This window comes from Cylas formicarius, unplaced genomic scaffold (assembly GCF_029955315.1).
Source record: "Cylas formicarius isolate icCylForm1 unplaced genomic scaffold, icCylForm1.1 PGA_scaffold_3__17_contigs__length_32017465, whole genome shotgun sequence".
NCBI lineage: Eukaryota > Metazoa > Arthropoda > Insecta > Coleoptera > Brentidae > Cylas > Cylas formicarius.
The window spans coordinates 16350202-16374422 of NW_026844326.1; the positions used below are offsets into that span (position 1 = coordinate 16350202).

General features: G+C 36.2%; 1 protein-coding gene and 1 long non-coding RNA gene across 3 annotated transcripts in view; both read left to right on the plus strand.

Moving 5' to 3' along the window:
• The window catches only part of LOC132699839 (ski oncogene), a 183050-nt gene that overhangs the window by 32837 nt on the left and 125992 nt on the right, over positions 1–24221 (plus strand). The gene's annotated exons all lie outside the window — the stretch shown is intronic.
• Positions 20342–23739, plus strand: LOC132699845 (uncharacterized). 2 transcript variants are annotated; one of them, XR_009618562.1, is made up of 3 exons: positions 20342–21755; positions 21809–23430; positions 23485–23739. It is a non-coding gene; the product is annotated as an uncharacterized LOC132699845 (long non-coding RNA). The 2 variants fall into 2 exon arrangements; XR_009618563.1 differs by having other exon boundaries at positions 23271–23430.

Genomic DNA, 24221 nt, shown 5'->3' on the forward strand with positions numbered 1-24221 from the left:
TTAACACATTAACCAAAGTTTACTTGGTCAATGATTAACAACAAATAATCTAAGCGATCATACTTATGCGACATGCGTTCTCCAATCTGTCAAGAAAGTAAAGAGGGCTATGCGGATGCCAACTTTAAACACCTCCGATTCTGTTTGAATTTGGCGCCATAGTCAAAACTAGGCGCCGCGTTCTGATTGGCTCGGCACGTTGGAATATTAACGTATGTGATATATAAGCAGATACAGTGTAAAATGCGAGCTAGTTTCAGTCGAGTTCTGAAGAAGCCAACAGGATGATTGGCGAGACGTTACCAATTTCCACTCAGCAAAAACCGACGCAGGAGGAATCCAGAAAAAATACAGAAAAAAATCATTATTCCTAACTATGTAAGCAGCCCTTGCGTGTGGTTAACGTGGCAACATTAAATGCACTGCGTATGAAACTAAGAGCCAATTAAATATTGCAGAAGGCCAAATATCCAACTGAAGCTTTTTTTATCGGGAACTTACAAGTATATTGCTCCAGTTCTGCTAGGAAGGTTTAAGGTATAACATCAATGCTAGCATGTATTAAAATCATTGTTATTCAATGTTTCTTGTGTCTTATGCGCCAACAGAGCAATTTGTGAAGTATTTGGCTTCGGTAAGCTTTTCATTTAATGTCTAATACCCAAGGTCAACATAAATTACAGAACGCAAACGTCAAACTCATATTATTAAATTATTAAATATAGTGGTCAGCAACTCAAAATTAAATTTTAAAAATTGTGTCAAGAATCTGGGAGTTATCTTAGAGTTTTATATTTTAATAGATACGTTTGAAGCAAACAATTGAAACAAAGTCTGTGTGAATCCCTGGTCCTCTCTAACTTGCAATTATTGTGACTTTGTCTATGGTTTTTGTTTGCATCGGGTTTGTAAGAAGCGTGTTCGGATAGTACAGAATGCGTGTATTAGGTTTGTCTATGGTGTGAGGCAATTTGATCATGTATCACACGAAGAATCCTTTCAAAAAAGCTTCCACAGGCTGCTATAATACTGTTTATAAAACTTGTGGATTCCTTCTGCGTCGGTATTTGTGGACTCGAACTAGCTAACGTTTCGCCAGTCAATCCAGTTTCAGTCAAGCTCTGAAGAAGCCAACAGGATGAATGCCGAAACGTTAGCTAGTTCGAGACAACAAAAACCGACGAAGGAGGAATCCAGAAGTTTTATAAAAGAGTACACTACATTTCTCGACTTTTTTGTTTAAAGTAATAAATAATCCTAATTCGCCAGTTTCTATAAAAAATCACTTAATATTTCGTAACACTGTCCACAATATTAATATTAGAAATAATGTCAAAGTAACTGTACCACACTGCAATCTTTCAGCGCTTATTTTCAGGCCCAGACGAAATCCTGAATGAGTTCCTGATAAACCTAGTCCCATCAGCCCAGAACTGGATTTTTCAAATGTATAATTCCTGCTGGACCAACAATACAATCCCAAAATTGTTGCTAAAAGCTAAAATCGTAGCGGTCCTTAAACCAGGGAAACCAAGGCAAGATGCTAAAAGCTGACGTCCTTTGTCACTGTTGTGCTCCCCTTTCAAACTCTACGAACTCCTTATACTTAACAAGTATGGGCCCCAAATCGAGAACCATCTAATTGCCCAGTAAACAGGATTCAGACCTGAGAAATCCTGTACTGGTCAGATACTAAGCCTCACCCAACACATTGAGGACGGCTTTGAGAGGAAGGAAACAACGGGACCGTCTTTATAGATCTAACGGCGGCATATGACACCATAAACCATACAATATTACTGGAAAAAAATTTCAGAATGACAGGAGACTACCAGCTGACGAAAGTGATAAAAACAATGCTATCTAACAGAAGATACTATGTAGAGTTCCAAGGAACGAGAAGCCGTTGGAGGAACCAGAAGAATGGCCTTCCTCAAGGTAGCGTGCTAGCACCCATGTTTTTCAATGTTTATACTAACGACTAACCACCAATGGGCCCACCAACAAGAAGCTTTATATACGCTGACGACGTAGCTATCACCTGCCAGTCAAAAACATCGCAGAGATAGAGGGGCAGATAACAGAATCCCTATCAAGACTGACTGATTATTACAGATCAAATCAGTTCCGCCCAAATCCAGCGAAAACGCAGACATGCCTATTCCACCTCAATAACCGACAGGCGAGAAGGGAACTACAAATAGAATGGAACTCAGTCAGACTGCAACACTGCCCAAACCTAAAAGTTACTTAAATGTATATAATTTGTTTTTTCTGTAACTTATTTCCACAGGTATAATTACAATAATTTGCATAGGTAAAATTTGTGTAGGATTAACATAGTATTGTTAAACTATGTTTGTTTGGTTCAGTAGAGTCGCCAAAAGCTAGACAAGTAAATGAATTTTTTTTTCAAAGAAACTTCCACACGTTACTGTAATGCTTTTTACAAAACTTTCCTCCTGCGTCAGTTTTTGCTTTAGTCGAAATTGCTGACGTTTCGCCAATCATCCTGTGTGCTTCTTCAGAACTTGACTGAAACTGGGTTCAGCCAAGCTCTGAAGAACTAACCAAATCTAATCAAAAGCCGATGCAGGAGGATCCAGAAATTTTGTAAAAAGCATGAAATTATTTTTTGTAATAACTTTGTTATATCATATTGTTCAAATAAAGTCATTATTATTATTATATGAAAACACATTCAACAATTACTACCTAAATAGATTAACATTTTTTTCCGCCAGAGGTGTCATTGAATTGAGCTTGTGCGCCGATGCGGACAGGTTGACAATGCTTTAACCCCAAAAAACTAGTATCTGCCTCATATAATGTCGGGTAAGTTTTCGATTTTCAAGTGCACTGCTTGGAACCGTAACGCCTCATTGCCGCAGTCTATCACAGTTTTCCGACATTGCCTTCATATTGATGATCACCTCATTGCGCTTCCGGTGTATTCACCTGGCCAATCAGCGTCCCCTTAAACCCTAAAATACATACCGTACGTCCATTTAAATTATAGAACGGTAGCCGTTTATCCTTTTTGCTTTATCGCGAGAATATGTAACAATGTATAGCGGAGAATACTGTAATTCAAAACCCATAAATTGGTAATGGCTCCGGGCCTCTTCGTAAAACTAACCGGATTGGTTTTATTGGGCATATACCCGATCATATCTCATTGCAAATAAATTGTTCCCGACGCTTTTATCTGATCGATAATTCGAGCATTTACGCGCCGTAACGATTTTTCTACGTTCGTCCGAGTGTCACGAGGCACATTATTATCGGTTGATCCGGACTCAGATACCACTTTTTACGTGTCAGTTTATTAAAAAATATTTCTGAGCGGCTCGAAACCGCGAGATACCGAACGTGCGAAAAGAGCGTAATAATAAATTTGGCAATGTTGCTACGAGCCTCCTATACAGTGAGATCGAGACGACCGCTATTGATCGGGCGTCCCGACGCCCCAGAGTCGCCGACCGCCGCCCGTCCTTGTCGACGAGACATCACCGAATAATGACGCGCGGGATCATGCGACCTCTCCTAAGCTGCCTGCTACGCCCTAAGCTCAATCCTTTTATAATTTTTAATAATTGTATTTAAAGCATCACCATAAATGCCTTTTTTAACTTTCAAACTGAAAACCTGGAAATTTTCGGTTGTTCTTCATTCAGTTTTATTCTGTTTTTCTGCAATACCAATGGACTTTTCTTTGAATAATATTTCAGGTTTGTTGTACTTTACCTAAAAATTGATGCAAGGAAAAACGAATTTCTGAGGGTCATTATTCCCAACAATTTTGTCTTTAGCTCGCTCTTTGCCTTATCTGTTGAACATAAAAGAACTAATTAATTATTAAGACAAATACATTTAAATCAAATAACTTTATTTTAATTTAAAGTATATTTTTTTTACTAACAAACTTTTGAAAAAAATTGAAAGATGTAAATGAACGTATACAAAATATTCTTAAATCAAAATATAAAACCCATTATAAAAAAATGCCTAAAGTATTTGTTAGAATTTTTCCTTTGTGTGGTAGATCTAAAAACATTGAGTTACGCACAAGCCTTTGTCACATTCCTTACCTTACATGTGGACACCTTTCTTTGTTTTTCCTTTGCTGTTGTGTGTGAGGATACAACACATCTTCTAGAGGCGGTTTTTGTCTTTTTAGTTGAGAGACTTAAATATCGAGAAATGTCTATTCTGTAGTCTAGCTATATGAGCAGTTGCAGAAACGGAAGTGGGCTTGTTGGCATTGGATTTATATCTGCAACAACAAAAATTAACGTCATTTATCGGAAGATGAAAAAAATCAGCAATATATGTGAACAATACCCAATAAAATTTATACAAACCTTTTGAAAATTCCATGTAGAAGATTTTGTTGAGTCTTAGCAAGCGACGCTGGGCAAGTCTGTTTCAACAAAAACATGGCATGTGCATTCATCACACAGATGTGCAATATATTTTATTGTCTTCCGCATACAATCAATGCTGCACATCATCATATCCGAACGGTCTACTGCTCCCGTTTGTTTATTATAGTTAATCACACATTCAGGTTTCCTCAAGGGCTTTTCGGTGGCATTGTTAATATTATCAAGTAAGTATAACCATTTTGTTTTTGTGCATTGTCTTTCCACTTCAAAACCAGCTACACGTCCGAATTTCTCCAGTCTACTTCATCTTTTTCTAATTTCTCTTTTAAAATCGGCATGTGCAATATTTTAGGTCTAACAGTCCCACAAGAATTGTTTTTTTTTTTTCGTGAAGAAAATATGATAAGATTGGATGCTATAGAAATTACCTGCAACAAGAGAGTGACCTTTGTTTAGATACGGTTTCATAAGCTAAGCTACAATATTATCAGTGTGTGCCATTCAGATGAGCAGTGGCCGATATATATGGCGCTAGTCCATATGCCAAATTATCCAGTCGTGATATATCAGTCAGTCGGCCCAATTCAATTTTCAATCCTGGCTGATTTATCATACAGATGCCTTTAAAGCCTAAAAAAAATCTGACCTATATATCGTTCAGCCGTCTATGAGGTAATTTTTCCGCTGTCAGATATATATGTCGACCGCCTTGAAAGGGTTAAAGCAAAAAATATTTTTATATATAAAATATTGATATGTATGTGCCATTATTGCACCCAGTAAGCGATGTGCGGATGTTTTAAAAATTAATCGCCAAAACAAGCAGTTTATTTCCGTATTTTTTAATATTTAAAAAGAACGATAAAAAATTGGCATATAGCTACTACTAGCTAAGTTGAATACAAGCACTGGGAATTATCATAAAAACTCCGTTTTTTTCTTGAGCCGAATTACATCGTTTTAGTAACAAACGTTGTGAAAAAATTATTTAGAAGAATAAAATTACTTTCACAGTAAATAAGCTTTTGTTGTGACAAAATTGATTATATTTTTACTTTGTGTTAACTAATATATTTAATTGAATAATCCACAATTTTGTAAATTATATTCTTATTGCGCAAATAAAGTTTTGCTAAAATTTTCCATTAAAAAGCATTACATTAGATACACAAGATATTCTAGTTAGTTTCGACGTAGAATCCCTCTTTACCAAAGTTCCTATTCCTGAAACTCAACATCATTTCAGATATATTAGAGCCCGAGAATCTGGAACCAAACCTTCTCACCTTAATTGAAAAATGCTTGTCTAGAACATGTTTTTCTTATAACGGTCAAATTTTTGAACAAACGTCGGGAACAGCTATGGGTTCTCCACTATCACCAGTCATCCCGAATACATTTATGGAAGCGTTTGAGAAGAAAGCTCTCGACACCTTTCATCTAAAACCAAAATTATCGAAACGCTATGTCGATTATGTTTTTGTTATTTGGCCTCATGGTCAAGAAACCCTAGTAGATTTTCTTAGACATTTAAACTCTATACACCCTAACATACGTTTTAACGTAAAGTTGGAAACTAGTAATAACCTTCCATTCTTGGATATTCTTGTCAATAGAAAATCAGACCTAATATTGGATCATTGTGTTTACAGAAAACCTACGCACAAAGACCGAAACCTTAATGCATGGTTACATCACCATCCGGCCCAAAAATCATCGGTTATCAACTCTCTTCTTTACTCAGCCCGAGTCAATGAACCCAGAATTAAAACACCTGTCCTCTGCTCTCTTCTCTAATAATTTCCACATTAAAGATACTAAGCGTTCAATTAAAAAATACACTTCACCACAACCTTCCAATAGCAATGAGGCCGTAAGCAATCTACACTTGGCACTGTGGTCCTTCCTTACATTCAAAACATTACTCACCACATATCAAAAGTTCTAAAGAAATATAACGTCAAAACCAGATTTACCACTTGTCCAAAAATCTCTCAAAATCTTCGGTCCGTCAAAGACAAAATTTCCATTTGAGATGCCAGGAGTTTACAGCATTCTATGCATATACGGCAAAGAATGCATTGGAGAGACCGGACGAAAAATATCAACTGGGCTCAAAGAACACGAAAGAGCTTTTGTTGAGAGCAGTTGTTGCCGAACACAATCACGAAATAAAAAAAAAACGAAAATTCTTGCATGTAATCAATTCTTCTACCAACGAAAAATCCGAACCGCGACTCCGGTTTCTACCTGTCACCAATCTGGGAATCAGTCATCCGAGACGGTGTTTATGCCCCTCATTTAGCTCCGCCCCCTCAAACAATCCAAACAAAATTATCTCGGCAAATAGAATTTTCTTGACACAAATATATTTAAGTTGAGATACAAATTTAAAAAAATAATTCCCCGAATTCGATATTTAATTTCTCGATACTAATTAAATTATTTAATTAGAACAAATGTGCTTTATTTTCAGGAACTAATTTATTTTCTCTTTGTACTAGCTATGTTGAATATAGACAATGCAGGCACTGTTTTAATTATGATCAAAACAATTTCCCCAATTTAGGAAGATAATTCGTGCCGTGCGATAATTGGTGCCTGTGTGATTATAGGTAAACATTTCCCTACATTCTTTTTTTTATGCTTGGAGATTTGTAGGGGGAAACCTGAAAATTTTCGTTAAATTGAGAATGGAGATTTAGTGAAAACCCCGTTATAGATTTGTGTTTTTGTTTCCGTTGAAGTTAAATGCACATTTCTATGTACCGCCCATCCCGCGATATCCAAACATGAAATACAAATTTACTTGGTCCGTCGTCACGATAATATCTCGTTTCATCAATCAAAGCGACGAACATCGCGTCGTCAAAACCAGACGGCGACGTCCGGAAAACCGTCGCGACGCCCCGCCGTCGCATTCACTCCCCCTTCCCGCTTCGTGGTACATCCCCCACCCAAAATTCATTCGACGTTCACCCCCGTCGTTTGTTGTCGGCCGACGCCGTATAGCGAAACTCAATAACCTTTAAAACCCTTTCGAATATATATTTCGCGTTTATAACTGCCTGCCTGCGAGGTGTTTATAATTGGACGTCGGCCGTCTTTGGTATAATTGTGATTTTAATCGAAAAGCCTTTTGGATTTTGCTAAAAAATTTCACAACCATGGCGTATTTGAGTATATTTTCCTTCAAACTAGTATTAAGCGGTAGGGTAAAGCATTCGTAAATAAATCCTACAGAATGAATAATAGAAACTAATGTAAACCACATTGGCCATTGATAAAATCCGGCATGATTTAGGCATACGCTTAACTCCACCTCTGCAGAAACAAATCAAATGGTTCCCCCACTCTTATGACGATAGAATGGTGATTGGAATGTGAAGTTTTGATCTTTGCTGCACAGGGTATTATTTTATAAACCTGTGAGAACGTTTTAATAAAGTAAACAAAAAATTGGTTCCGATCCTCAAAGCAGAAGTCCCCATGCTAGAAATATCAGAAAAATGGGAGCTCTTTGTCAGCCACCAAGCCAACGCCAATATTGTGACATTATTTAGTTTGTGCAAATACAATTTTATATGATCTCTTTTGGCTAATTTGGAGAAATAGGTCAGTTTTTTGCTGTGAAACTTATAAGTAGAATGGATAAATCGATACGTTGAAGTGATCAATTTTAACTGCATACTAAACAACTTCAAAGTCGATAATTGAGCGATCGTCTACTCTCCGAAAATGCAAACCAAGTTGTATTTGTTATACCAGGAAAATACATTTGTGATTCCAAGTATAAAACATTAGTCAAGAAAAAAAGAAGGTTAATTCCTTCTAATCTCAATGAAGAACTTGATGCCTTGTTATATTTTCAAGGTGAGAATTTCAATCACGTGCATCAAAATTAAAATTAATATTATTAATCTGAATTGTAGAAACTAAGTTCCATCCATCGAACTCACAGATTGCATGTGGAATATGAATTTAAGTTAAGTAAAATCCGGCGGATTTTAAAGATACATTAATAAAATGCACTCTTATAAATTGACAAAAGTTGCAGATTTTACAGATAAAGACAAACAGGCACGTCTTGAGTTTTGCCGCATTATGTTAGAACGAATTCAAGAATCATCTAATTTCGCTTATTTTCACGAGACAGTAGCAAATCCTAGGTCATTTCTGGATATCGAGCAGTTTTTAATGTTGGTTCATGGTTTGTTCACTTTCCAGTTGTTTCGTCATTTGCAGTAGTACTTCGTGGTTTCTTGTTCGGCTGCATTTCAAATCCGAAAGAGAATCATATACGCATCTCACTTACCGCATGACAAGACGATGATTGTTTTAAGTGGTTTACAAATTGCAGTAAATCATCTTTGACGTATTTCGCATTAGCAACCCGTTGTTTTGCGTAAAAAGAAAAGCAACGGTGCTTAGACCAAACAGTGAAGCTTTCGATCAATTTGTGATCGAACCGGCGGTGCATGTTACCGAGACGGCGTGGTGCCAAGATGGAGGCAAAGAATTTGATGGAAAATTATTTTTAAACGTTTCACGAAGTACCTCGAATCTCGAAAGAACCATTAGCCAACACCTGTCTGTATCGTCCATATTATTTTGCCTGCGATGAAAACGAATTTTCAAAAGGCGAGATGATAATAACCCGAAAGTGCAACTAGAATTTGTTCATGTATATATATGTTGTGTCAGGTAAATATAATTTTCTGGCTCATGTTGGTTTGAACTATATTGTTATTGGTTTAACAACTGGTTAGAAAGAAATCAAGGTATTTTAATTTTTATTTCTACTAAAATTAATAAATATCCAAGTATCTACGTTGGGGCTACTGCGGAATACTTAATTTCTTACTACACTTCGTAATCTTTGATGAGTTTTAGGGCACGGACGGTTTTTTTTACCTACGAGTACTATTAGGGTTGTGGACCAGTCAATTGACCGAAATAATTTTAAAAATACAATGATTATGATATATTTATTTATTTATATTGTGTACCGTCGCGTAGCTCTGAGAACTAAACGCCCCGAATCGCCAAGTACCGGGTATTCGGGTATTCGTTGAAGGTAATTTGGTAAATTGAATGAAGATAAATCGGACATCACAAACGCAAAATAATTTATTATAGAAAACTTATTATTATAAAATAAGGAGAGGTAAAACATTCTAAAATTGCAAGATGTAATTTAAAACATTTTGATCGAATTTGACTAGCCAATTTAGAAGTGGTCAGTTGACCAGCCCCAGTACTAACCACTACTGGGAGAGCAAGAAAGGGAGAGAATAAATTTTACATTGGACCTATCAGTTCATCATATTTTTAAATTGGTCTTTAAATTTTCTACAAATTACTTGTACCTTCAACGCTCTTAGTTTAAAGGACTTCGCGGTTATGCTTTTCGCTGGCAATATGCATACCCCTCAAGGTTTTTAATAGCAGATTCCTATGGTTGCCCAAGCTGCATCAAAAGTCTGTCAATCAGGGGTACTTCCTTTTTACAGTAGGAAAGTTGAACTTATATTCCTGCTGCTTTCCTGGACTTTTTTTAGAGGTTCCACTTGTTCTGTGCTCGTTCTTGCCAACCTTTTGCAGCATTTGTCAACATTTTTATACCTATAAAACAATTATTTCTCCGTTCACTGATAACGACGACCTTACGCACCAAAAACAATTCGCTTAAAAATTGACGATCCGAGTATTTTGTAAATGAAAGGTATTTTTGAAGGGGATGAGAATTGTAGTATAGTAGTAGAATCGTGAAACAATCAAAGCCATGTCATACGTTATATCGAAGAAATTTTTCTTGGTATATATTCATCTGTTTCATTACCTACTTAAAAACAGACTTGATTCATAACTAAATCAATTTTATTTGCCTCGCACGGTACCACAAAAAGATGTTAGGCACTCGCCCGATGGTGCGCAGGGGCAGCGACGGCGGCGGCGTACAGTTACATCGGCATTCTTTCTGGCGTAGATATAGATATACCGACTCCAATCTGCATTCCGTGCGCACGTTTTACCGAGACCGTCGATAAATCGCGTTAATTTCTGGGCGCGGGGCCTCGCGATAAATGCACCCGAGAAGAAAAAGAAGAAGCGTACAACACGATCCGACGTTTAGTTACTTAATCTGGCATAATGCAATCAGCGGCAGTTGAGGTCGACACGAGATACGCCCTAAAAAAAAATACAGTGTACGGTAACGCTTTAGCGCTACCGTGCTCGTATTTACTAGTTCGATTTGAAGGTCCAGCCGCGGCCGGATCAGTCCGCAGATATATTGTTTCTGATCGCATCACCAATAGCAGCAACTTATTCACCTCGTCGTCATTGACATTTTAGTTTCCTCACCCGATGCTCCCTAGGCGGTAGTATTCGTTTTATTTATATTAGCGGAACAAAGTTCGGGTGTCTTTGAATTACATTCACTTGCACTGAGAGATACGATGGTTAGGTTTTAGGTTAGTGGCAGCCTAGCTATGCCAAAGAGACTCTGCCTCTTTTTATTACGAACGGAGCCTGTTCTACAATTTTGAAAACACTTCGGCCACAAATCACGTCGAGGATGTACCCCGCCTATTTAAATGTGATGCAAAAACTTGACGAACCGCACAAAAACGACCCTAAAGATGCGGCGCGGCGCGATAGCAAAAACAGCGAATTTCTTGGAATGAATTCAATAATAAGTGTTAATTTCGCAGGAAATTTAAATCAATTTTTTTCTAAATTTCGTTTTTCCAAAAATTAAGCGGTAATGTATGTGAAATTAAAATTTCTCTACCGTTACTCCCAGTCCATAAAATTTTAACCCTTACTTCCATTTAATAAATTCAAGCTTACTTTGGGAATTGATTAAAGGTTTTACCATGGTTTTTGTGTCAAAAGTTACGCAAAACACTGGAGGAGTCGTTGGGTTTTGTTGCTGTTTCGATGTTTTTTTTAATTTAATTCATATTCAACAAACTGGGCTCTTCTACATTCACATTCAATGAAAGGAAGGTTGCACTGCTTTGTTAAACTCGTTTAATTTGGGTGGGTTAGGACAGGGTGTCCTATGAATATTACGCATATCGTTATAGTGCTGTTGATAATATTGCGTCTTAGTTCTTTGAATGACGTAGGTGAACCTGTGTTTTCTAAACAGAAATCAGGTTAGTTACTTTAGTGTTCTTTTGCCACTCCTGTAGATGCAATTTAAAATGCGATTTGCGAAATGCGATTTGCTATTTTGCTAATTTTTTGTTGACGGTGATTTTCATTTGAAGTTCGAAGAATTAAGAAATAAATTAGAGTACTTAACAATTAGGAGTTTTTGTAAAATTCGACTATTCAGGATTGATCTGGAATGAATATATTTTATTCTACCGCTTACTTCGGAACATCTAATTTTGGATTGATTGAGCGTGCGCAAAGTGTCACTTTAGTCACTGTTGCGGTACTTTGGCCACGGGTGGCGTATATCCAAAAAGTAAGAGTTAAGGGTAACATCTGGAACGTCAGGGCTGCCACTATCAATGGTATGGATGGGATCAATGGTATGGATGGGTTTGACATGTGGTTTTATAAACGAATGCTTCGAATGCCAGTGGTGGCTATAAAAGGAAATGAGGTCTCTTGGTTGAAGAATATCTGTGATGGGACTGACATATTCAGTGGAGAACAACCGTTCTCCACTGAAGAAGTTGATATAAACTATGAAGTACATGTGTGGTAGTTGTGGCCATACTTAAATTTGCACTAAATCAGTGAATCAAACAGATCTATCAGTTATATATTCGCAACCATTTTTTGATCTAAATTTGCAATCCAGAAGCGAAATTCTATGAAATAGGGTTGGAATCTCTGCAAACGTTCTAAATTGGTACGAGCGGTTCGTAATGTTATGTCTGGCCCGATTTAAAAATGAAAGCGAGCAAGAATTCTCAAAGCAAATGATAATTGTTCGGCGTTCAAAATCCGCGTTAACCGCTGACGCCTTTTCTAATTGCCTGTTATAAATAATAACAAGCGATAATAAGTTCGATTACGCGATTTAAAATGCGAAATAAATTATTGCCTTCGTATGCTTAACGAAAGCGCGTGTATATGTTTTGAGAGTATTTAATAGAAAGTATGTAACGGGACGCCTTTATACATAATATAGAAGCTATTCGGTATTCATGAGCCTGTTGTTTTATTAATAACGTGGATAAATAAAAAATTAGCAGGTTTATACGCGCGGCTCATTATTATTACATTATTTAAATGACGACGCATATGTTGGCGCGAACGTTTTCAAGAAAAAGAATATCCTTTTCAAATTCATCATTTAAATAACAAATGGGGTAACTGAGAGGCAAATAACTTACACAATGTCCGGATTGCTGTTAGGAATTGAGTTGCCACGGTTTGAAAGAAAAATAACCCACATTATTTAAGTACCAGATTCATTTTTAGTGTTGTCATTTAACTCTGTTCTAATTAGAGGGAGTAAAACCTCAAAAATGTTGGTCTTGAGGTAGTCGCACTATCCTTAGTGGTGTAAATGCTATCCTTACATTTGCGGGGTGTTACAGAATGTTGTAAATAAAATTTAAATGTTAAGGTAGATCGAAAAATATGAATAACAGTTTTTTTCAAACATGGATCCGCAAATTTTTGGTTTTCATAATATGTGGATAATAATATTTATTTTCCCAAAGACATCTACAAAATTGTAGAGGAATAGTCAAAATACATAACAGGTACAATAGACATATAAGAAACATTTACTCTAAAACAATCGTCTAGTCAGTAAAATGTTTTGGATAACAAAAATATTTGTAATCATTTTTTGAATAGACAAGGTTTTAAATATTTTTCTCTTAACTCTAATGGCAGAATTTAAAAATATAAGAACACCTAAATTATCAGGTGACCTCGAAGTCGCCGATAGCCTAGGGTACGGAACATGCAGCTTACCGCTCTGTCTTGTATGCTTAGAATGACCGTGCGTGCAATTTATTTTGATAACAGTTTAATTGGTTGTAACCTTTTTGGTTTTAGATTTATCAAGGTAAAAAAAAACAAAATGTAGGGTTAGTAGCCAAATTTTTTCCAATTGTCTTATAAAACAAAACACTATCAATTTTCTGACATATAAGCCTACGTAATATTTTTTTAATTGGAGCACGCTGTTTAATAGAAGGTCTAATTCCGATTACAATGATGTAACACACGGGACTAACTACACCTTCGCATAGTATAATATTATGAAACCTTATAGTTTGGCTTTGCTTGTGTTGAGGTATAGATTTTTCCAAACCATTTGCATATGCATGCAGAGCTTCCCCAAGCTCCTTAAAATCAACACAGTCAAATTCCAACCGAGCACCCACCCTCCTCGATAAAATAAATTATGCTGCTGAAATACGAGCAAGCAGCAGTTCAAGTGCTGAAGCCATGTTGGTTACCTATAAAACTATGATATTTATCTACAATATACATTAATCTCTCTAAGAAATTATACTAACACTTTAGGAAGACTATTTCAAATTGTTTATATGTTTAAACTTTACCGTCTTTTACAATTCTTTTAGGGAAAAGAAAATCAATCAGAAATTCAGATTGCCCTTTCGCATTGACGCACCATTTTCCAAAAACTCTCAGGCGCACATTTTACACAGAAGTAATTTTTCCTCTTGGCAACAACACCAATTTTACTTTTTACAAAACTTCTGGATTTCCCCTGCATCGGTTTTTGTTGGCTTCTTCAGAGCTTCAGAGAAACAGTTTCAGTTTCAGTTTTTTGAAAAAAGTATTACAGTAGCCTGTGGAAGTTTTTTTTGCAAGAGACAGTGGCGTGCATTTTTTTTATTTTACTCGTTTTCCATGAAATTGAAATAAACTATAAGAGTTGGAAAAGTTTTAGCATCATCATGACAAGACAGTATTTCCGAAGCCATGTTTTATATGAACTTTTATTCATATTTTTAGATGGGAAGTCTAAATTTAAATTTTCTTGAAAACATTCTCTAACACCTCGTGAAAGTACTATATTGCTCTCAGAAGGTTGAGATATTATCAGTTATTTTCGACTTTCCGGTTCCTGCATTGATATTTTTCTTATCACTAATTGTTGTTATTATATTAAGCAAAACTAACTTTTCTTCTTTATTGTTGCAGTTGTTGTCTTATTGATGAAAACTTTTCAAAATTATTTATAGAATCTATAGCGAAGTAACCACATCGTTTGAAAGAGCAGTACAGTATAGTGATAGATTTACCCAATCTCTTCCTGATTATTTCCTCGTTTTCCCATTCAAAAATAAATTTAAATTATTAACCTAATGTTAGAACCAACTATACCTAATGTAAACTATGCACTGCCATTAGCGCTAAGAGACAAAAAGCGGGACGTTGTCAATTCGGGCACTACCACTGATGCAGTTCAAGGTTAACCGGTTGCCGCACATACCTACCGTTCTGTTCGAAAACCAAGTCAAAACGGTAGCGAATGATTTCCGATCGCTACAATCAATAGCGTTATTCATAAATGCCGTTTTCGCACCAGGCCTGTTCTGTTGTCGTCTGGTACAAATTTAAAAAGTAATAAAGTGCACCCTCAGTATTGCAAATATGTTATCCAAGTTTGCGGCTATTCCGTTTTCAAAGGTATTTTGACATTTTTTTTACTTCGTTTGCAAGACGTTGCAAATTAACATGGGAATTATTCTTGTACCTATTACACTCAATTTACTGCTACAAAATCGAATATTAATGCTCTTTCAGACCGCAATAGACAATTATTTCAACGGCAACTAATAAGATTAGGTGTGTTTAAGATGGCTTAGGCGTACCTGCTTTGCGAAGAAAAGTTAAACCGTTAATTGGGTTATGGAGCCTCAAAGATATCGGCTTTTGCTGACAGGTAAAATTGGATTATTAGCTTCGTTGTCACCGAAACCCAAAGTTTTTTTCCGTACAGTTAAATAAATTTTGAAAGCGGCCATGTTGGAATATTCGCCTTGAGGGTTCAGTGTGATGTGATATTTTCCGTGATTTTCCGTATAGGCAAAGTTACTTAACAAATGCTATAAAGGATGTTATAAACAACACTGTTGACGTGAACTTCACATATTGCAAACTTCATGATGTAGCAGGTTTATGACCGCTCTATTTAAATAAGTCCTTCGTGTTTGTGACATTTTGATTGAATGAAATGTTACCTATTTGAATGAACAGCGAAGCTTCATGATCCAAGCGCGACTACCTTGAATTACAAACAGATTTCAAATAAAAACGTTCTTGGTGTTCGCTTACAATTACTGGAACTGTGCCAATTTTTGCTAGCCAAAATATTAAAATAAGTGTTTTGTTATTCAATATATACAAATCTGGCACAAAAATTATATCTAAAATTCTCATTCAAAAAGTCTTGCCACACGCAATATTTTTTTTAGTATTCTTTTGTTCCAATCAATTTTTTTATAATAAAATGTTTCTTTCGGTGGCCTAATAAGTTTTGTTTTTGTATACGCCAATCTCTATAGAAAGCCATTCAAGGAAGCATTCAACATATGAAATAAATTCAACAAAATTTAATAAAGAGTTAGAGACAAATTTTGATCCAAACGTACCGTCGTAAGTGCGGCAGCATCGAAGAAACGCCGTTGTTTAAATAACACGCTGGGCCCCGAGGGTTCTCTGAAATTTCTGCTAAACCAGTTTCATCCGTTTTTTCGCGAAGATCGTAAAAATGTTTACTTGTCGTTTAACGGTATCGCTCGGGCAGATAATTTAACATGTGATACTATTATCGAATATTTCAATAAGACGTGAGCCATACTGGCCTTCAATAATGGGAAGAAGGTTTTAATTTTAAGCACTTTCCTTCCATAATCCCTAATTTGAAAATCCATCATATAGCAAATATGCAAACGAGACTCCCAATATCTGAAAGCATAGCAAATCTCTGACTGACTCCTCTTAATTTTGAAAAAGAAATAGTCACTCTAGATAAGATATTTAATGGAGTCAGGATTATGAAAAGAAAGAATTTTGCAATAAAATTAGTGCTAAACAATGGAAGTGCATAGCTAAGGTGTTTTTACTACTTCACACCTTTCTGCAATAGACCTAAGATGAAAATAGGTGCCATCACCACCCCAAACTTTCAAGTCGATGTTGTCATTTCAACGCAAATTTGGATGTCATTGGCCTTTTTAATACAAATACGAATAGAAGCAGAAATGGGATCTAACCAAACATCGGATAGAAAAGCATTGGGCGTTCCAAATCATTTTATCATTTATTTTTGAGTGCTTCTCTGTATGAATGGTAATCTTAATAAAATAAATAGGTAGTAGGTAATACCTCAGCAGGATTTGTTGTCAACTTCGTAAGCCGTGAGAACTTTAGAAGACATGTCCTACTGAGTTTCTCACAACATACCTGTTGTTAATCTAACTAGAGTCTTGATATATGGAAATTTAATAAAATTACTCGAAAGAATGCGCGAAACAATCAGAGACTACTATCCTCTCCATTTTACTGTCAGACTCTCGAATGTGCTCCCAAGTCAAATTCTAGGAATATGCATTCAACTCTTGCCATCGATTTCCGTAGATCGATTCTTTTAAACAAAAGTGAATTAAAATTATAATAGTTATGTTGTGCGTTAAATTTCGGTTTTACTGCTTAAATCATAATAAATACAGATGAAATTATCAAATACATTGAGAATCGCATACCTCAATAATAGGCGCAAAGATTTTTCGCCCCCCAACAGGTTATAAACTGCAAAAAACTATAAGATGTAAAGAAAAAAGGACACTTTCTTCAATTTTCCTGGCTTGAAGTAGAAAATGTTTTGTATTTGTAGTTACTAATGACGTATACGAACGTGCGATCTTTTTTTTTTTTTTGTTATCATTTCGGTCATCTTTAACGTTTTATCTGTGAAATATCACGAATCCCTGATTCATTGTTCTTGTTCGATTGTTTGACGTCAATAGAAATGTTTCGTCGTTAACGGTGCCACGTACCTATTTTGTTATTTTGCGCCACGAAAATTGCGTGTCGTCGCTTCAAGCGTTTCTAATCGACGCAAAGAGTTGAAATATATACGCGTTGTATAGGAAATGAGTTTCCTGCTATTATATAGTCATCGCGCTCGTATTAATTAGCGAATACCAATCGTCTCGACCTTTTTTTTTAATCTGCTCTTTTTTTTCTTTTGTCGGCAGTGGGGTGCGCTTTGAGAACGACAAACTCGACGTTAATCCATCGAAAATGTACATCTCTAAGAATTATTTTGTTTATTTATTTAACGTATTAAAAGGTTTGCAATTATATTTATATGTAATAAGAAAGATGTAACCCTTATCAAGAATATAAAATTCAAAATATAGAATAATTTAAATTAAAAATGTTTTCGTTACGATATCTCGGAGATACGATAAATTTTATAAAAACCAGAAAGCAACATGGAAACGAATTTGGAAACGATTTTATTATTTAGAGTTCATGGATTACGTTTTCCTTTTATCCCGCCAAGCTGATAAATCGCGCCCTAATTTTTACATTTACATATAAACGGTTTTGAAACACGTCTGCGTAAAAAATGGAATTTTGAAGTAACAAAAATCTAGAAAGGATTTGTTTCTGCGTGCTGAAAATACTATACTTTAGTTAATGAGAAGCTCCTAGGAAATGTTGCTTTTTCTTTCGTCTTTTAAGTCAGGAAAAATTAATTTCAAATTTTCTGTGTATTTTGAAAATGGACGAGGAAAAAAGTTGTAAACGGTCTGTGCTGTGAAATATTTCCCTATTGGTTTATTTAAACAGTATTTGTATTTTTGGATTCGTCTTTAAATTTTCTACTCTTGTAACTTAACTGATAACTGCTAATCAAATCTAAATGTTTTGGCAGAATATCAAAATTGTTATTGCAGGCCTGGCATGATATTTTAATACTCCAAAAATGTTTAATATGTATGTAGATTAATGGCATTAATAATTGTAAATGACGAATCGTTATTAAACAAAAAACAGTTGATTTTAATTGGGTCTTTACTACATACATTTTTCAAAGAAACTTGTTGTTAATGAATCGAAATTGCTGACGTTTCGCCAATCATCCTGTTGGCTTCTTCAGAGCTTAACTGAAACTGGCGCATTCATCAACAACCCACGCAGAACGAATCCAGAAGATTTGTATATAGTAATTTGGAGGACATTATTGAATTAGTATGAAATTAATTGCCTATTAAATATTGTAGGAGTAACCATAAATCGCTTTAGTTGCAGTTGTCAAACTAGTTTGTCTAGTTCTGCAGTTGTCCGCAAGCGTGCTAGACAATTGTTATTTAGTGTTTCTTGAGTGACATTCATCGAAAGAGCAATTCATAATGTGTTTGGACTTGGAACTGGTAAGCCTTACCTTTAATGTTGCACGCTCGCGAACGATATAACCAAACGAACTGTTGTTTAAACGTAAACCATACGACTCATATGACAACAACGCAACTATTCTAAATTTTACTTCGGAGGTACAAGTAAAAATTTGTTCCGCCAGAGATATCATTCAATTGTAAAATTTCGAATATTTTTGGCAGGCTGCTAAGAACGACGATGCTTTTATATGTCGATTTGGTTTATCTGTTTCTCATGCACATTTTTATAGTACTAATCAACAATTTCACGTTGATAATTTGTAGTATTATATTTTTTTGCTTTAAGTTGTGTCTTAATTACACGAGTCCACAAAATTAAACTTTTTGCCAGATGTTTTTATTTTGAAAAATGATTTTATATAAATTTGGTAGGCAGATTTAAAAAATTCTATGCAGTTATTTGTATCAGGCAAGGTTTTCTTGCAAATTAGAAAAAAACGATATTTCTAAAATAATTTGTTTTTTATTCAGTAAAAAAGTGGAAGCCTATTAAAAAAAAAGAAAAAAAACTTCACTCAGACTTTTGTGAGTGAAATCTTAGTATTTTTGGAGGAAATCGCGGACATTCGGCTGTGTGTTTTTAAGGGCATATCCCGTTTTAATATACAGTAGTAATTCGATTTCCTTAATGTCCTGGTGAAACCTCTCGCCCTGTTCTTCGCTAGCTGCTTCAAGATTTTGACGAAAGTAGTTCAAGTGTGACAACAGGAGATGCACTTTCAAACTCATATTACAACATAGACGATGAAAGTGTTGTTACATATTTTGAACAATACTTTCGCAATTTTCGTTCTTAGGGTTCCCAAGAAATGTATCAATTATTTCTTTAAATGAAACCCAGTCGACATTGGTCATTGAGTTTTGAAAATCCCTGTTTTTGCATAATGTTCAATCTGCGGTCCAGCAAAAATACCTTCCTTTATCTTGGTATCAGATATGGCTGGAAATTTCTCAAACAAATATTTGAAACACTGTCCATTTAACCAACTGCTTGTAAAACTTTTTTGGGGTCAACTAAGCTCGCTCTTAAAATACATTTTTGCTACCAGGTGTAAGGCTTGTTCTAGAGGGCCATTCTATATATGTCTAATGTCTATCTCTTACCCGACTATCCCACTCACAAATAAAGCATGGAAATTTTTTATAACCCCCCTGTTGTCCTAGGGACATGCACAACACTTTAAGGCCACCACACAGCATCCACTGATGTTCTTGGTATTTTATTTTCTTCAAAAGAAGTCCTAAATTTTCAAACTTTTCTTTTAAATGTGCCGAATGTGCAACGGGAACCGAGACCACTCGTTACCATTGCACAATAAAACGCCTTTTAAACTACGTTTAGTTGAGTCAATAGACAGGCGCGGTTCTTCTTTTATATATGGCACATTTCCTAATTTTGACACTAAGTCGGGAATAGTTTTGCAACACACAAGTGGTCCTTCCTGAGTAAAATATTGAAATTTTTTTCGCGATCTCAGTAAAAGCTTGATGTGACATCAGGTCTTTACGTTAACAATTATATGTTACACCTCTTCTATGAAATCAATATACGTAGTCCCCCTTCTAGTCGCTAGGTGGCACCACAGCTTTAAAGCAGAGCCAAAAAACTGTGGAATAACTTACCATGGACGGTATATTCGCCATCTATGGTCTTAACCTCATTCCTCTTTTTGTGCTTTGGTGGCACATGTTCATTTTTATTCGGCGTCGGTGTTTTCAGCTTTTTTCAGCGTTTTTGGAAGTTAAATGGAGAAGTACAAGTGAGATTTACGTTATTCCTTATCGGATGAAGAAAGAACCTACCTACGACGAAAGATTAAATCTTTCCATCCGCGATTACATAATCGCTAGTGGCGTGGTTCCCATCAACGAGATTTTCTTACAATTGGGAGACGATTTCTTCATCGTCCGGGTTCCGATCGGAATCCCCAGAACTCGAAAGACCCCCCATCTTTCCCACTTATACGACAGCAGTCGTATGTAAGTGTTTCACAATTGGAAGCAATCCTTTTGTGAGGGGGTCGGCCATACATATGGTTTTATATTTTTTCGACATCGAAAAAATAGAGTTTTCTGGCTCGTCCGGCTATGGATGAGGCGCCCGGGATACTGGGACATAATGAACAATTTTTTATGGCTGTTGGAATGCATTTACTCCATCGTAAGTATATTTTTTAGGCCCTTCAATTAATTCTGATGTCATTGTTGAGCCCCTTGAGACGGATTTAAAGCAAAATGGCCTTTAAGCTATGGGGTCGATAGTCCCAACACAAAGTTTGATGTGTCATGACATTTTGGCAAGTCAGATTAATACCTTTTTGAAATCCGGTGTGTCCGAAGATTGTCTCAGTGACCTTTTGCGTTGATATCCTGTGCCGAAGAATTGCCGCTCAATAACTCTCCTAAATTGAATGTGCAGATGAAATCTGCCATCAACAAAGGTGGAAAGAAAAGGGATGAGAGACTGACTGCAACAAGGGGTGCTTTGATGGTGGTTGGTAGGACGCTCTTGACCTTGCTTTTGAAACCGGTTAAGGATGAGTAGTACTTACTTCTCATCGAAATGTTGAGTAATGCAATATTTGTTTTAAGCAAAATACACCATTTAGGTTCAGTATATAGAAGTTCAGCCGCGTTAAGCCTTTCGCTGCATGTATGAAGGAAGTGCTCGTTGATGCTTCTTTGCACTCTTGTTTATATGGAGAAGATTTGGCTGATAGGCTCAAATCAATCAGATTAGCTGCAGATTAGTGGCCGAGTTAAAGTCAGGTGCATCCGGAACAAGGCTTTTATAGCATACAAATTTAAACTCGACCGTCCCACTTCGTTCCCGGAAGTTGCAAGGCTGAAGTGGGTGAAAGTCATTGTACCCTCAAAAGAGGGAATACAGGAAGGTTCGAGAGGAAAGGGGGTGGAGTTGTGTCCCCAGGAAAAAATAGTAAGTACTTTTGTTGAAAGATTGCACGAGTTTCGGGACATTTGGAACTCTAGAACTCAAGATGCACAGATTCTACCTTGGTTAGATGGATATAAAATTCCATTTGCGAGGCCAGTTATACAGGACTTGATTACGACAGATCCTGTTTGGTCCCAACAAGAAAAAGATTCAATTTGTAATGTGGTCAAACACCTGTTAGAGATAAGTGCAATTGCAGTTTGCGAACCTTGCTTATCCATTTATTTTACAGATCTTTTTGGTTTCAAAATTGGATGGTTCGGTTTGATTAGTTTTAAATTTAAAGAAACTGAATGCTTTTATTGACACTTGTCATTTTAAACTGGAAGACAGAAAATTAGTAGAAACACTCTTCACAAGGAAGTCCTTTATGACCACTCTGGACTTGAAAGAAGCTTACTTTCTAGTCCCAATAATTGAAAATCAAAAGAATTTTCTAAGATTTTATTTTGATGCTCTCTGTTATCAGTTTAACGTGTTACCCTTTGGTTTATGCACCGCCCCGTGGGCCTTTACAGAATTAATGAAATCTGTGGTTTCTTATCTCCCTGCCAAGGCTTTTCCCTCAATAGTTTATTTAGATAACTTTACTATTTGGTGATAGTTAGCTATCCTTAAAAAATGTTCCAGTAACTTGCAACACACTGATTAGGTTGGGTTATGTTATTAATTATAAGAATGTTTTACATCCTTCGAAATCCCGTAAATTTTTAGGTTTTGTTTTTTTGAATCCCACCACTTGTTTTTTCTGATGAGTAAGTAAGTTTTGCAATTTGAACCGTTGCGAAATAAGAGTCTTTGCCGAGCTTTGTGCTGTGCTAGTTTTCAGTTTGCCCAGCAGTTTGTTACAGTTGGGTATATACTAAGAATTTTTGAGAGAATCAAATATCTAGCCCTTCAAGACTCTGTCGATAATTATGATATTTGGATGATAATTCCTTGTAATTTACGGAGGGATTTTATGTGATGGCTAAAAAGTTTACAGAATCCTGAATGCCCTGTAAGGCAGCAATGTTACAAACTTGAGATTTTCTCAGATGGTACTCCTTTGGGTTGGGGAATTGTGCCAGAGAACTTTGGAGTCCTAGGGAAGCTCAGTTTCATATTAATGCACTAGAATTAACTGCGGCCTCATTTGGTCTCTAATGCTTCGCCTCGTATTTGACTAACTGCGAGACACTTTTGAGGATTGATAACACAACTGCTATTTTGTATGTAAATAGAATAGGGTGAGTAAAATTTCCTGTTTTAAACGAAATTTCGAGGCGCCTTGGGGTTGGTGTGAAGAAAGGAGGTTATGGGTTAAAGCATCTTACATTCGATCTTCCGATAATTTTGAAGCGCATAAGGAACCCACGAATTTGAATTTTGATGGTGAATGGTACCTTTCGGACAATGCTTTTGCTAAAATAACAAGCAAATTTGGATTCCCATAAATCGAACTGTTTGCTTCTCGCCTAAGTAAGAAATGCGGAAAGTTTATTTCCTAATTTCCAGATCCGGAGGCATCTAATGAAGACTCGTTTACTGTTTTTTGGAGCGACAGTTTCTTCTATGTTTTCCCCCCGTTTTGCTTGTTGCCACTTGTTTTACGAAAAATCAAGGCTGATTGAGCTACAGGGATCGCAGTAATCCCTTACGGGCACAGCCAGCATTGGTTTGCTTTTTTTTCATGGGAGGCGTTGTAGTTATTTATTGTTTCTAATTCCAGACAAATTACCTTCTTCTTTTGACAGGAGAGGTCACCCTTTGTGGAAATCCCTTACCCTGGCTGCAGGGATTTTGTCAGGCAAGCATTCCAGAAGATTTGCTGGATATTTTTCTATCATCTGTTCAGAGCGCTACCTTGAGGCATTTAATACCTGCATGCATTTAAACTTTGGTGGAGCTTCTACGAAAGGAGGGGAGTGGAGTGTTATTACTTCTCACCTAGGCTGTATTGGATTTCCTTACTATTCATTTTAGACAAGGCAAGTCCTATGGCTCATTGAGTTCTTTCAGTGCAGCACGGCCTTATTTTTGGATCAGGTTTATTTAACAATGCAAATCTAACTAGGTTTTTTAAGGTGTTTATAATCTAAGGCCAAGTAAACCAAGATATAACAGCACTTGGGGCCCTAGTTATGTCCCTGACTTTGTAAAAGGGTTACGTTCTAATGACTTGTCATTAAAGCAATTAACTGTCATTAAAATAATTAAATTAGTTTCTCCTACTGAAGTTAACGATTGTACATAGAGTCCAAACGCTCTCTCTTATAGAATTGGTCAACATAAAATCATTTCCAGATGGATTAGAAATTAGAATAACGAATCAAATTAAGATTTCAGCTATAAATAAGACTCGACCTGTTTTTTAATTTTGCATAAATATGAAGATGTAAATCTTTGTGTGGTTTCAAATATATTATTGAGAGGGCCAGTGCTTTAAGAGGCAGTGAATCTCGTTTA